This window comes from Pantherophis guttatus, chromosome 15 (assembly GCF_059756535.1).
Source record: "Pantherophis guttatus breed Tessera chromosome 15, ASM5975653v1, whole genome shotgun sequence".
In the NCBI taxonomy this organism is placed as follows: domain Eukaryota; kingdom Metazoa; phylum Chordata; class Lepidosauria; order Squamata; family Colubridae; genus Pantherophis; species Pantherophis guttatus.
Genome location: NC_142077.1, coordinates 2097715 through 2111990, shown reverse-complemented (window position 1 = coordinate 2111990; position 14276 = coordinate 2097715). Strand labels below are relative to the sequence as shown.

General features: G+C 44.2%; 1 long non-coding RNA gene across 1 annotated transcript; it reads right to left on the bottom strand.

The window, feature by feature from the left end:
• Window positions 1–1715: 1715 nt before the first annotated feature.
• On the bottom strand, window positions 1716–7777 carry LOC148111845 (uncharacterized). The gene is made up of 3 exons (XR_015730054.1): window positions 7314–7777; window positions 5657–5719; window positions 1716–1903 (listed from the first exon to the last, which is right to left on the bottom strand). It is a non-coding gene; the product is annotated as an uncharacterized LOC148111845 (long non-coding RNA).
• Between the last annotated feature and the right edge of the window lie 6499 nt (window positions 7778–14276).

Below are 14276 nucleotides of genomic sequence, written 5' to 3'. Positions count from 1 at the left end.
TGAACGTGTGAATTTGGTGTTATGAATCTCTTGGTCTGTAACGACCAGAGCGAAAGAGGAAAATTTTGCAACCTTCTTAGAAGGATAGAAGTAGAGGAGAGGAGAGACAGAAGGAGAAGGGAAAGAAGGAGAAGGAGAAGGGAAAGAAGAAAGAGAAAAAGAAGGAACAGAAGGGAATGAAGGAGAAAGAGAAGGAGAAGCAGGGAAGAAAGGAGGAGAGAAGAAACAGAAGAGAAGAGAAAAGGGAGGAGAAGGGAAAGAAGGAGAAAGAGAAGGAGAATCAGAGAAGAAAGAAGGAAAAAAGAAGAGAAGGAGAAGGGGAAGAAGAAAGAGAAAAAGAAGGAACAGAAGGGAATGAAGGAGAAAGAGAAGGAGAAGCAGAGAAGAAAGAAGGAAAAGAGAAGGAGAAGGAGTAAGAGAAGGAGAGAAGAGAAGAGAAAAAGAAGGAGAAGGGAAAGGAGAGAAGGAGAAGCAGAGAAGAATGAAGGAGAACAGAAGGAGAAAGAGGAGAGAAGAAAGAAGGAAAAGAGAAGAGAAGGAGAAGGGAAAGAAGTAGGAGAAGGAGAAGGAGAAGGAAAAAAAGAAGGAGAAAGAAGGAGAAAGAAGGAGAAGCAGAGAAGAAAGGAGAAGAGAAGAAGGAGAGAAGAAACAGAAGAGAAGAGAAAAGGGAGGAGAAGGGAAAGAAGGAGAAGGAGAAGGAGAAGGGGAAGAAGAAAGAGAAAAAGAAGGAACAGAAGGGAATGAAGGAGAAAGAGAAGGAGAAGCAGAGAAGAAAGAAGGAAAAGAGAAGGAGAAGGAGTAAGAGAAGGAGAGAAGAGAAGAGAAAAAGAAGGAGAAGGGAAAGAAGGAGAGAAGGAGAAGCAGTGAAGAAAGGAGAAGAGAAGGAGAAAGAGGAGAGAAGAAAGGAAAAGAGAAGAGAAGGAGAAGGGAAAGAAGAAGGAGAAGGAGAAGGAGAAGGGAAAGAAAAAGGAGAAAGAAGGAGAAGCAGAGAAGAAAGGAGAAGAGAAGAAGGAGAGAAGAAACAGAAGAGAAAAGGGAGGAGAAGGGAAAGAAGGAGAAAGAGAAGGAGAATCAGAGAAGAAAGAAGGAAAGAGCAGGAGAAGGGAAAGAAGAAGGAAAAAGAAGGAGAAGCAGAGAAGAAAGGAGAAGAGGAGAGAAGAAAGAGAAGAGAAGGGAGGAAAAGGGAAAGAAGAAGGAGAAAGAGAAGCTGAGAAGAAAAAGTGGAAGAGAGGCGAGAACCACAGAAGAAAACAATGAAGGAGAATAAAAGATCAAGGATTAGAATGGCTTGGTGGTATTGATGGAAGGGGAGAGGAGAGGAGGAGAAGAGAAGAGAGAAAAGAGAAGAGAAAGAAGAGAAGAGAAGAGAGAAAAGAGAAGAGAAAGAAGAGAAGAGAGAAGAGAAGAGAAGAGAAGAGAAGGAGAGAAGCCATAACAATTTTAAGACAGGTGGACTTCAGATCCCAGAATTCTCCATCCAGCATATTGACTAGGGAATTCTGGGAGTTGAAGTCCACCCCTTTTATGGCTGCCCAGGTAGGGAGCCATACGCATGTTAATTTCTCAGGGTCTCCTACCGTAAAATTGAAAGAAAACAAAAAACGAAGGGCTACTATTTATAGTCCGTATAACCTTCTCTTCCTACAAGCGCTAAAAATATCCCTAAAAGCTAGAGATTTGCTTAATTTAGCCAGGAATCTGTTCTGGACAATTAATTTCTCATTTCTTGGGAGGGTTTATTTATGGCAACTCGGTTTATGCTTTGAGCTGCTGGCAATCAATGTCAGGAAACAGGCTGAGATTCGGGAGGGGTGAACCAATTTTTGATCTCCGGTGCAATTTGGGAGAGGGGGTTAACGTCAGACGGGGGTCCGGCGGAGCTGTCCATCCAGGCTGCAGAAGCCTAAGAAATTTTTAAAAAAAAAGAAAAAAGAAAAGAGGAAAAGAGAAATAAATAGACATTATTCACAGGCAGGATTTGAGTTCTCCAAATTTGGCAACTTGGAGACTTGTGGACTTCAACTCCCAGAATCCCCCCATCCAGTATCCAATGGCTGGCTAAGGAATTCTGGGAATTGAAGTCCACAACACTTGGCAATTTGAAGACTTGGGACTTCAATTCCCAGAATCCCCCCATCCAGTATCCAATGGCTGGCTAAGGAATTCTGGGAATTGAAGTCCACAACACTTGGCAATTTGAAGACTTGGGACTTCAATTCCCAGAATCCCCCATCCATGAGCAAATGGCTGGCTAAGGAATTCTGGGAATTGAAGTCCATAAAACATGGCCATTTGAATCCTTGTGGACTTCCAACTCCCAGAATCCCCTAGCCAGCCTGGCAAGGGAATTCTGGGAGTTGAAGTCCACAAATCTTCAAGTTGTCAAGTCTGGGAGATCGCTGGCATAGGGTCTCCTGTTCGAGCAGAGGGTTGGACTAGAAGACCTCCAAGGTCCCTTATCATTCTATATTTCTACGAATCAGGGATCTCGGTGCCCTTGATCCCTTTTAGAATCGATGGGGAGGGGGGAGGGAAATACGGAGAGATCCCCTTCTGAGAAAAATTATGCTTAAATGCATTGCAGAAAAACCATTGCAATGATAACTGTTTATGGAATAAGCCTCCGGACCGTTTCAAGGATAATCAAATCCATAAATATAGATTCTCTTGCAAAACGGGAAGTGATTTGGGCTCAACTACGGTTATCAAGAGATTAAAAAAAAAGATCTTTTTTTTTTGTGTAATCAAGTCATTTCCCCGGCTTCTTTATTCATCGATAAACGCAACAAGACGTTTCGGTTTGAGGTCAGTGAGAATAAAGTTGTGATTTCTTTCTTTTTCTTTCTTTTTTTTCAAAAAAAAAAATCCCTTTATCCATTTTATATAGATCCTCCTGAAATTTAAAACACCAAAAAAAGGTCATGCTAAATTTCTGGATTTTGATTGCGCTAGAAATTTGCAACGGGTATGTGTCAGTCACTTCACTTTTGGATTTCATTAAAAATAAAAGTGACTTTTAAAGATCGCGTCCTTTTTTTTCAGCCGGCAAAGACGACCTAACGATTTTATACTTTAGGATTATTATGCCTGCTTTATTCTGAAAAATAGGCCTTGATTTCACGATCCGTCAGACTTCTATGTTAAAATAATAATAATAATAGCATTTTTTTACTCTCTCTGGCACTGATTCTCAACTTAGGAACTTTAAAAATGTGTGAACTTCAACTCCCAGAATTCCCCAGCCAGCGTGCATGCTGGGAGATGAAGTCCAGATACAAAATGGCCGAGGAATTCTGGGAGATGAAGCCCAGACACAAAATGGCCGAGGAATTCTGGGAGATGAAGCCCAGACACAAAATGGCCGAGGAATTCTGGGAGATGAAGCCCAGACACAAAATGGCCGAGGAATTCTGGGAGATGAAGCCCAGACACAAAATGGCTGAGGAATTCTGGGAGATGAAGTGCAGACACAAAATGGCTGGGGAATTCTGGGAGATGAAGTGCAGACACAAAATGGCTGAGGAATTCTGGGAGTTGAAGTCCAGACACAAAATGGCTGAGGAATTCTGGGAGATGAAGTGCAGACACAAAATGGCTGAGGAATTCTGGGAGATGAAGCCCAGACACAAAATGGCTGGGGAATTCTGGGAGTTAAAGTCCAGATACAAAATGGCTGGGGAATTATGGGAGTTGAAGTCCAGACACAAAATGGCTGGGGAATTCTGGGAGTTAAAGTCCAGATACAAAATGGCTGGGGAATTATGGGAGTTGAAGTCCAGAAACAAAATGGCCGGGGAATTCTTGTCCCTCTCTCCCTCAGCTCGACCCACCTCACAGGATTGTTGTTGCGAGTAAAACTGAAGGAAGGGGTTATTAAGTACACGAACCTAACCATTATCCCAACCATAATCTTAATAAAAAATAAAGGAGATAAGTGAGAAAAAAAACCCCCTGCTTAACTATAGATAGCCCTCAACTTACAATGGTTCATTTAGTGACCATTCAAAGTTACAACTTCATCGAAAACACCATTTTTCACACTTAACGACCGTTGCAGCATCCCCCACAGTCACGTGAACAAAATTCAGACGCTTGGCCACTGACTCACATTTATGACGCTTGCCACATCCCAGAATCGTGCGGAATCATGCGACCTTCTGATAACCAAAGTCAATGGGGAGGCCAGATTAACAACGGTGGCAATGTCTCATTTACCGACAGAAATTTTGGGCTCAACTGTGGCCGTAAGTGAAGGACCTCTTGTGTGTTTTTATTAGTTGCAAATATTCCTTCCTAAATCCGTTTTCTTTTGTTCCATTCACTGTGCATTGAAAGGCCCCCAAATATCTTCATTTTTATAACGTGATTTGTCCAATATTATTATTTTGCAGACTTGGCTACCGAATGAGATGCCATTTCGAAATAAAAAATCTGGGTTGCAAGATTTTTAGAGGAGAAAATCATCGGACGGATTGCTGGGCAGACAAAGGTAAGATATAAATAACCCCCAAAATAAATAAACAAATCAAAATACAAATATATCAAATAAAACCAAATTCAAAAAAAATAAACACGGACAAACGAATGAATAAAAACAAGCTGTTGAATAAAAATAAACGAGTGAAGAAAATAAATGAAGAAAATAACAATAATAAAAATCCAAAATGAATGAATGAATAACATAAAAATAAATAAAATAAACAATTAAAATAAACGAATCAAACAAAAAAAAATAAACAAGAAAATAAAAACCAACCTACGAATAAAATAAAAACAAACAAATGAGCCAAATAAAAATACACAAATGCATAAAATAAATATAAATGAATCCAATAAAAACGAAAGAATGAACGAACAAATGAACGAACAAACGAATGAAGGAACCGCCCAGGAGGGCCCCCTCTTTGTGAAATTAATTTTTAAGAAACACAAAACATAAATACAAGTAAATAAAAAGCTACAAAGAAAAAGGAACGAGTAATAAATAAACCACATCAAATAAAAACGAAAGAATGGATGGTATGAATTAAAAAAAAATCAACGCACGAATGAAATAGAAATAAATCCTTCCAAAAATCAAGGGAATGGATGACAATAAAAAAAAAAAGGAACGGACGAATAAAAGATCAACAAAAGAAAGAAAAAAATATTTTAAAAAATAACAAATACATACCAATAAATAAAATAAAATAAAATAAAATAGACATTTTTTTCTCCACCAGAAATCCCTTCCAGGCGTTGCAAACTTAAGTTGGCTTGATCCCATCCAGAAGGGCAGAGGTCAAAGAGGGCATTTATCATCTCCATTCACACACAAATGGGAACAGGAATAAAAAAGCTGTTTATTTTTAATTTTAATTTTAATTTTAAAAAAAGTATTCGGACCGGACATTAGGGCTGCTCCAAATAAAATCCACTTTTTAATTCTTTGCATGATCTGCTCATCCTAGAAAATAAACCCCAGAAAACTTGTCTCCTGGAGTTCCTCCTTCTCTTTGCATATCCATCTTTTTCTCCCAAAGTTGGGGTACCCAAATTCCTCCCCCTTCAGTTTAACCCTTCGACTAAAGCATTTAAATTGAGATTTTCCTGAGATGTTACTTTGCAATTCTTTGCCGATTCCTTCATCTTGACCGGCCTTTTTTCCATTTCTTACCTTGCCATTTCGGTCTGTGGTCCTCTTGGACAGAATCGCTCCGGCCAGCCTTGATTGCACAAACTGGAAAAAGGAATTGATTTTTATTTTTATTTTATTTTTTACCCCAGCAGCAAAGCTGGAGCGTTCGAACCAATTATTTTGGGATTATCCCTGATGGTTACGGGAGCAAAAGCGCTCAATTCATCTAACACCACCGAAAGACAACGGGAGGTATGGTCACCCCATCCTTCCCATTTAAAGGTAATTTAGTCTAATTTACGTCCTTTACACGAATCGGGGTAGGGGGGGAAAAAGAGTGCCTGGGTCTGTGGGCATATTGGGGGAGGGGGGTTTATCCTTCAGAGTGGAATCTGATATTTTTTTTCTTTTTTGGAAATGTATTTTTAGATCCTGGGAATTAAAAAAAAAAAAACTTTTAAAGGGTGTTTGGGGATGCTTGGAAAATTCATTTTGAAACGGGATCGGTCCTTCTCAGTTTTAGCAACTTTGAGAGGGGTGGACTTCCACTCCCAGAATCCCCCAGCCAGCGTGCTTTAAGATGGACGGACTTCAACTCCCAGAATTCCCCACCTAGGGTGCTTTAAGATGGATGCACTTCCACTCCCAGAATTCCCCACCTAGCATGCTTTAAGATGGATGGACTTCAACTCCCAGAATCCCCCAGCCAGCGTGCTTTAAGATGGATGGATAACTCCCAGAATCCCCCAGCCGGCATGCTTTGAGAGTGGTGGACTTCAACTCCCAGAATCCCCCAGCCAGCATGCTTTAAGAGAGGTGGACTAGTGAAGAGTTGAGAGGAACTTCAGAGATCATTTAGCCCAACCCCAGTCGAGCGCAGGACACTACCTTCTAATCCAACCCCCTACTCAAGCAGGAGACCCTATACTCACTTCAGGCAACTGGTGGTCCAGTCTCTTCTTGAAGACTTCCAATGATAGAGCCTCCACAACTTCTTGTGGCAAGCTGTTCCACTGGTTAATTGTTCTCACTGTTAGGACATTTCTCCTTATTTCCAGGTTGTTTCTCTTCTGGGGTGGCTCATTGAAGCAGGATGTCTTGTCCCCAGGAGGTCCAAGTTCACAATTTGGCCCGAAAGCATCAAGATGCTGATGGTGGGATGGAAGCTCCATCATCTTAACTTCCTACCAGCGCCTCGTTTGCAAAAACGAACATGGATCTGTTTGTTAATGGGAGATCTCCCGCTCATTTTCCCTCCACCTCTTTTTGCAAACCGGGTCCATTCAATGGTGGGATCCTGCCGGTTTAACCACCGGTTCGGTGATCGCACGCTTCACGCACACGCACAGTTTTACGAAAACTTACCTTCCGCATTACTTCTGGGGAGTAACAGCTGAGAAGAAATAGGTCAGAAAAGTGCAGAGGCGGGTGGGCCCACCTGATTGTCTGAGTGAACCAGTTCGCCCGAACCGGTCTGAACCAGTAGAATCCCACCCCTGTGTCCATTCCCCTTTTATCTTTCAATCCCCCAGAAGTGGCCAGGCGAGAACTTCCAGACTGGTGAGATGTTCTCCACCGAATTCACTAGAAGGAGGACCCCGTCTCATAAAATAATCCTCGGACCCGATGGAAGTAGAAGTCCCCCGAATTCGAATCTAGCCCTCCCCACAACCAGAAAAAGGAAGCCAAACCGAACCTTCTCTGCAAAACGAGGACCTCGTTTTGGAATTCTTCCATCGTTGACGCCTTGGCTTTTCTGACGGTAAAAGTCTCCAATAGGAGTCGACAAGCTTCGCGGTCCTGAATCGATCCTGAATCAATCCTCTGGATCGGAGGCCGGTTGGGTAGAGAACAGACACCTCCCCCCACCCCCCAAATAGATCCATTTTTCTTCACTCCGAGTGCAGAACGCTCTCCGCTTCCTCCTCAGCGTCGCCAAATTAATATTCTGGCTACAAACCCCACGCTTCACAGCTTAATCTACGCGCTGCTGACAGCTCCTTTGGCGGTTTGCTTTGGTGTCCCCCACATTAGCTCAACGGATGTCACTCGGTGTAAAATCTGCTTTTTACTTTGGTTCGTCTTCTTTTTTTTCGCTCGGGGCCTGTTTGAGGCGATCTGGTCTCTGGCCTCCAAGGTTGGAGACGAAGCCCCGTACAATCCACAGCACGAAATGCAAAACGAGAACTTCCTACGGTACAGCTGGCTGACCGCGCGGCGAATAATACTACCAAACGATAATATGAATAAAAAGTACAGGCAGGCCCCGATTTAGTGAGCACTCAAACTTACAACGGCACTGTAAAAAAAAAAAAAAAAAAAAAAAGGACTTACTTAGGACCATTCTTCACACTTACGACGGACATGTGATCAAAATTCAGACGCTTGGCAACCGACTCGTATTTATGCCGGTCGCAGCGTCCTCGGGGTATGTGTCACGCGATCTCCTTTTGCGACCTTCTGACAAGCAAAGTCAACGGGGAAGCCGGGTTCACTTAACGACCGTGTGACTAACTTAACAACCGAAGTGACTCCCTTAACAACGGTGGCGAGAAAAGTCATCAAATGAGGCAAAATGTCACTTAACAAATGTCTCCCTTGGCAACGTAAATTCTGGGCTCAATGGTGGTCGTAAATCGAGGATTACCTGTAGTGCAGAATGCAGAAAGCAATTTTATATATATATAAAACGCCCCGCTATCCTACAGCAAACATTTAAAGTATTTTTATCCGCTTTTCTATTACTTTAAAAAAAAAAAAACTCTCTCACAGCAGCTAATGAAAGAAAACACACACCATCAAGTAGACATTTAAAATCCATTTTTAAGCAGACATCTTAAAATCAATCAAATCTCCCACCCACCCCCCAAATCACAACCTATGAAGACGAGACCCACCGAAACAGCCTCGATGGAGGCGTAGGCCTAGCGTAGACTTTCCTACTTTTTTTCTGCTCCAAAGATCCGCCCTCCCACTTAATCCGCGAAAGGAAAAATATTTATGAATATGGCACGTGGAGAATTAAAAACACTCGCCGAGGGATTCGGCGTTTCTGTCTGAAAAGACGCTGCTTTTATTTACAGGGTTTATTGTCTTAAGGGCCTGCCCTTCGGAGGAAAATTATGATTTAAAAAGAAACCCCAGCTGCCTTCCCTAATGAAGTTTTAGCGCTACTTTGCAGGGATTAGCGGTTTCCTTTTTGGGGTGGGGAGAATGTGGATTTTCCCCTTTTGGGAAAGCCTCGAACCTGGAGCCCAGCCGATAACGTAATCGATCCTTGCTCATCGATAGCCTTCATACAGTGAATCATTTTGGGGCCTCTTCGCGATGAATGGAACTGTTCAGCTTCGCGACGTCAGATAAAATTCCTAAATTGTGTTGGAATTCATTGTTGGCCTGTATTTTTACGCAACCACTACAGTAGTATTCGGCCAGTAGATGGCAGTGTTTACAAGTTTGGGATCTATGGTATATACTCTATGCTCTTTTGTTCTAAGTAGAGTTTCCTGTTTCCCGTTACAGTAAGAACAGTTGAGCAGTAAAGCACATGGTGACTGTGCTCTCCGATTGCTCTGCGGTGCTCTCTATGAGCAGCATTTCTAAACAATTTAATTTTTGCGGTTTCTCTTAAAGCTGAATTTCAAAATGCATCACGCTTACATCCAAAACGTTTTGCAATTTTGGAGAACAACTCTGTACAGTTGCCTGGATGATGATGATGATGATGATGATGATCCTCCTCCTCCTTCTCCTCCCTCCCTCTTAATCTTCCTCCTCCTCCTCCTCCTCCTCCTCCTCCTCCTCCTCCTCCTCCTCCTCCTCCTCCTCCTCCTCTTCTTCTCCTTCTTCTTCTTCTTCTTCTTCTTCTTCTTCTTCTTCTTCTTCTTCTTCTTCTTCTTCTTCTTCTTCTTCTTCTTCTTCTTCTTCTTCTTCTTCTTCTTCTTCTTCTTCTTCTTCTTCTTCTTCTTCTTCTTCTTCTTCTTCTGCAATGGGCAACAGAGAGGGCATCCTTAGCCTGAAAAGTTGTCCTCCTTTTGTTTCCTTAAATATGGCTCTGGTTCTCCAGGGTCATTTTGGATGGGGCCGGGTGAAATGGGGGGAGAAATCCATCCATCTTTCTTTCTGTCTCTCTCTCTCACACTCCTTCCTTCCTTCCTTCCTTCCTTCCTTCCCTCCCTCCCTCCCTCCCTCCTTCCTTCCTTCTGTCCTCCCTCCCTCCTTCTTCTTTCTTTTTCTTCCTCCCTCCCCCTTTCTTCTCTCTTTTTCTTTCCTTCATCCATCTTTCTTTCTCACTCTCTCTCTCTCCCTTCCTTCCTTCTTGTTCCTCCCTCCCCTTCTTTCTTTCTTTCTCTCACTCACTCATTCATTCACTCACTTTCTCTCTCCCTCCCTTCCTCCTCTCTTTTTCTTTCCTTCATCCATCCATCCATCTTTCTTTCTTTTCTTTCTTTATCTTTCTTTCTCTCCCCCCTCCCTCTCTCACACACACATTCCTTCCTTCCCCCCTCTCTCAGTACATATTTTCCTTCCTTCCTTCCTTCCTTCCTTCCTTCCTTCCTTCCTTCCTTCCTTCCTTCCTTCCTCCCTCCCTCCCTCCCTCCCTCCCTTCCTCTCTCCCTCTCTCCCTCCTTCTTTCTCTTTTTCTATTTTTTTTTAAATAAAAAAAGGAGTTGGGGAGGGGGTACGCTCCCCCCCCCATCTCAGACCCTCTGGTATGCTAATGTTCCAGTTCTCTGGGTTTTCATTTTCAGCAGGGACTAATTTGAAAGAAATGGCCATTCTCCCAGCGGACTTCAAAGCAAAAAGCATTTGATGAATTTTAGCAGTTTCTAGCAAGCTCTCATTAGAATTTCAGAGTGTTTCTCTGCAATTTTGCTGGTGACATTCAAGAGAGATGGTAGGGGTGGCTTTATCTGCCGGTAAAACTGGGCTGTTTTTTCCCCCTTTCTTTCTTTCTTTCTTTCTTTCTTTCTTTCTTTCTTTCTTTCTTTCTTTCTTCGTGATTTGTTACAGCAAAAAAAGAAGGGGGGGCTAGAAAGGAGACCTCTAAATTGTGAGGACACAAGGACCGCTTTAAGAAAGGATGGAGTGCGCAAATAAGTGAACGGAGGGGGGGGAAAGGGGGCGGCAGTCTGCTTGTCCGTGGGGAATAGAGGTCAGGGAGAACAAGCGGTTTGACTAAATTGGGAACTTCTTCATCCGGATAGGTTTCCCACCAAGATTTCTGCTTTCTGTTGGAAAGTCAGTTTGCAACAAGTTGTGTGTGTGTGTGTGTGTGTGTGTGTGTGTGTGTGTGTGTGTGTGTTTGTGTGTGCATTTCAAGCCCAGGTTGCAATCAGGTTTGGCCAGGAGCATTGCAGAGAGAGAAAGAGAAAGGGAAAGAGAAAGGAAAGAGAGAGAGAGAGAGGGAAAGAGAGAAAGAAAGAGAGGGAAAGAGAGAGATAGAAAGAAAAAGAAAGAAAAGAGGGAAACAAAGAGAGAGAAAGAAAGAGAGAGAGAGAAAGAGAGAAAGAGAAAGAAAGAAAGAAAAAAGAGCAAGAAAGAGAAAGAGAGCAAGAGAGAGCAAGAAAGAAAGCGAGAAAAAGAGAGAGAAAGAAGGGGGAGGGAGGGGGAAAAAGGGAGAGAGAGAGAGAGAGGGAAAGAGAGAAAGAGAGAGAAAGAAAAAGAAAGAAAAGAGGGAAAGAAAGAGAAAGAAAGTGAGAGAAAGAAAAAGAGGGAAAGAAAGAGAGAAAGAGAGAGAGAAAGAAAGAAAGAAAGAAAGAGAATGAAGGGAAGAGAGAAAGAAAGAGAGCAAGAAAGCGAGAAAAAGAGAGAGAAAGAGGGAGAGAAAGAAGGGGAGGGAGAGTTAAAATTGGGCACAACACGCTCAGCGGCCTTGCTTAGCAAGGGAAATTCTAGCCCCCACTCCCCCCCCCCGTTGCTGTCGTAGGCCGAGGACTTTTCAATCCTGGTCAGTCTACATGAATGGAATTACAATCACAATTGATCGTGGGATGCTATGCCGGTCGTAAGTGCGAGGACCGGTCGTAAACCACTTTTTTTCCCAGGACCTGTATAACTTCAAACGGTCGCTAGACAAATCGTTTCTAATTCGAGGACCACGTTTTTAATGCAACCTTTTCCGATTCTCTTTTACCCGAGTGGCTTGCCATTGCCCCCTTCTTGAGGCTGAGAGAGAATGGCTGGCCCAAAATCCACCAGCTTGGCTTCGTGCCCAAGGCAGGACTAGAACTCGGGGCCTCCTGGAGTTTCTAACCACGATGCCTTCAAACCGCCACAAATGAACTAGCACTCAATAAAAGCCAGATCCAGGCTTAACATGAACAGAAGTTGCCTTCAGAAGTCGTGGGAGCTTCATCCCTGGAAGCTTTCAGGAAGAGATTGGACTGGTGTAAAATCTCCTGCTCGGGCAGGGGGTTGGACTAGATGACCTATCAGGTCCCTTCCAACTCTGTTAATCATCTGTTACTTGGGGGGAGGGTCTTTGGGGAAGGCACAAAAACCCACTTTGGAAAAAGATTGGGCGGCTCCAGCTGGGGAAGATCTTAATAGACTCTCCAGACCCCAGAGGTCCGGGGAAGAGCTCCTCTTCTTCTCCACCCTATTACGGATGTCACTCTCGGAGACCATCTTAGCTTTCGGAGAGAAACCGCTGACGTGGCGTGGCCATGTTGCATTTAATGCCTCGCACCGCTGTCGCCGACAATTTCACGCCTTCCTGTACATCTTTAACTCGTCGGGTGTTGACAGCTTCTCATCCCAGCCGCCTGAACGCGCCGAAGGACAAAAGAGACGGGAGCCACTCATTAGCAAAAAAAAAAAAAAAAACTGCCTTGACACGCCGTTGTCGCCCCTTCCCCCCAAAAATATTTGCAAAATAAATAAATAAATAAATAATCAGACATCTGGGCAGAGAGTCCGCAGAATTTTCTACCTCTCCGGTAGTGCACTGAGCGGAATGAGAAGTAGGGCAGAGATCCCAACAGTGGGCAATCCTCGGGGGTCCGAGGAGGCCGCTGTAGTGACAGGGAGATTGACAAAGCCATGCAATTTTTTTTCCTCCCCCCCCTCTCTCCCCGCCTCAATCGTGCGCCGCGCCTGAGCATCTCAATGAAGGCAGGGAAAGGGGGAAAAAAAGAATCACAGTGGACACCGACGGAGAATTTTTGGTTTCTTTTCTTTTCAAATATTGGGAGAAAGCACGCCTCGGCGCTTCGTAGAGAGAGACCAGGATGGCTTCCCAAGCGTTCGGTGCATGAAATGCCACATTTCTCTTCCAACATGGCCTCCGTGCTGAGGGAGAGTAGGAGGAAAGCTTGGAGCGAATCCGAAAAAAAGTGACAAAACGGGAGTGCCGATTAGGTTCTTTCAGCACCACGGAGAGCTCTCGGCCAACAGACGCGTTGTTCCGAGACGCATTCGGTCGGGGGAAATTTGATAGCCGTTTCTCAGTCCTTGAAGGGCTGTCACGGAGAAGAAGGGGGTCGATTTATTCTCCATAGCTCCTGAGGGGAGGACGAGAATCGATCGGAATAGAGTTGGAAGGGACCTTGGAGGTCTTCTAGTCCAACCCCCTGCTCAAGCAGGAGGCCCTAGACCGTTTCAATCAATCAATCAGTCAGTCAGTCAGTCAGTCAATCAGAATAGAGATATCAGCCAGGTTTCCCAAAACCACCTCATGGTAAATAATAACACAATAACAGAGTTGGAAGGGACCTTAGAGGTCATTTAGTCCAACCCCCCGCCCAAGAAACGTGGCTTATTGCTGGCAGACCGTTCTCTCTTCACCTTGACATCTTGACCCTCCAATATTTGAGGGGCTGCCCCAAAGAAGAGTGGGGGGGGCGGGTCAGCCTATTCTCCAAAGAGCCTGAAGGCCGGAGAAGAAGCAACGGATGGAAACTCATCAAGGAGAGAAGCAACCTGGGATTAAGGAGAAACTTCCTGGCAGTGGGAACAATTAATCAATAGAACAGCTTGTCTCCAGACGTTGTGCTCCATCATTGGAGGTCTTCAAGAAAAGATTGTTCATTGTATATGAACGGTTGCAGGAACTGAGCATGGCTGGTCTAGTGAAGAGAAGGACCAGGGGAGACAGGAGAGCATCTTCCAATATTTGAGGGGCTGCCCCAGAGAGGAGGAAGGGGGTCAAGCTATTTTCCAAGGCCAGACAAGGAAGAATGGATGGAAACTGATCAAGGAGAGATTCAACCTGGAAATAAGGAGAAATTTTCTGACATTGAGAGCAATCAACCCATGGAACAGAAGTTGTCTTCAGAAGGTGTAGGAGCTTCATCCCTGGAGGTTTTCAAGAAGGGACCGGACTGCCCTCTGTCAGGAATGGTGTAGGATCTCCTACTTGGGCAGAGTGGGGTTGGACTAGATGACCTCCAAGGTCCCTTCCGACTCTGTTATTCTGTTATTATTCTGTTATTCAGAAGTTGTGGGAGCTTCATCCCTGGAAGCTTTCAAGAACAGACAGTCAGAAATGGCGCTCGGGTGGCGGGGGGTGGGTGGGTGGGGTTGGACTAGATGACCTCCAAGGTCCCTTCCAACTCTGTTAATCTGTTAATCCCCCTGGGCCGCGGCCTACTACCGAGGCCCGAGCTGTTCGGAACCGGGTCAGCAGAAGAAACGGAGCTCTTGCCCGTTAACTCGC